Source organism: Schistocerca nitens, chromosome 6 (genome assembly GCF_023898315.1).
Source record: "Schistocerca nitens isolate TAMUIC-IGC-003100 chromosome 6, iqSchNite1.1, whole genome shotgun sequence".
Classification (NCBI taxonomy): domain Eukaryota; kingdom Metazoa; phylum Arthropoda; class Insecta; order Orthoptera; family Acrididae; genus Schistocerca; species Schistocerca nitens.
Window position 1 is genome coordinate 657555877 of NC_064619.1, and position 1201 is coordinate 657557077.

Consider the following 1201-nt stretch of genomic DNA (forward strand, 5'->3'; position numbering starts at 1 on the left):
AAATCGTTAACTAAAAAATTGTTCAAATGGCTCTGAGCACTATGGGACTCAACTGCTGAGGTCATTAGTCCCCTAGAACTTAGAACTAGTTAAACCTAACTAACCTAAGGACATCACAAACATCCATGCCCGAGGCAGGATTCGAACCTGCGACCGTAGCGGTCTTGCGGTTCCAGACTGCAGCGCCTTTAACCGCACGGCCACTTCGGCCGGCAAATCGTTAACTGATTTAATCGTAAAACATTCGGTTTGTTGCCTGTATTCTATTGAGCGAGGTTCGCCCCATTCTCACATTTTGATTGGGCTTAAAGTTAAAATCCGCCCAGAAGAAATTAATCAAATAATTTTTGCCGAAATTCTGGATCCATTATTTGACCCAGAATTGCTTGATATTGTTACATCATCCACGGACCGTGCGGTGCTTTTAACATGACATAGCAGTGCATTGGAGATGGAAAATGTAAGAAGCGTTTTCCAAAACAATACACAAATGATACTATTACGGATATCGACGCTTATTCATTGTATCGCTGCAAAACGCTGAGAACGGTGGCCACACATTTACAATGCGAATGTCAAATTTTACAAATCAAATTGAAACTGTCAATCAATGGGTAGTACCATACTCACCATTGCTCGTATTTTTAGTTTTCCCATACACGAAAGAGACCGTTCTATCCAGCATCTTGCAGTACAGTACATCTCGAAAACGGTCAACGTATACCTTTTATCGAAGAAAATATTCTCAAGGAGCACTTGAGCGACCAAAAACGACACTAACTGAATTTTTCACATTGTGTCAAAAATCTTGTGTGTTCGGCAAATTAAAAAAAAAAAAAAGGCCAACGGCCTTGCCGCAGTGGTAACACCGGTTCCCTTCAGATCACCGAAGTTAAGCGCTGTCGGGCTGGGCTAGCACTTCGATGGGCTACCATCCTGTCTGCCGAGCGCTGTTGGCAAGCGGGGTGCACTCAACCCTCGTGAGGCAAGCTCAGGAGCTACTTGACAAGCAGTGGCTCCGGGCTCGGAGAGGCCGGGAGAGCGGTGTGCGACCACATGCCCCTCCATATCCGCATCCAGTGACGTCTATGGGCTGAGGATGACACGGCGGCCGGTCGGTACCGTTGGGCCTTAGTGGCCTGTGCGGGAGGAGAGGAGATATTGGCAAAAACATTATTATATGCCGATGTTCCACGTTATT

At 46.0% G+C, this 1201-nt stretch overlaps 1 pseudogene; it reads left to right on the plus strand.

Annotated features, from left to right (window-relative positions):
* The first annotated feature begins 841 nt into the window (after positions 1–841).
* On the plus strand, positions 842–959 carry LOC126263991 (5S ribosomal RNA; annotated as a pseudogene).
* The last annotated feature ends 242 nt before the right edge of the window (positions 960–1201 follow it).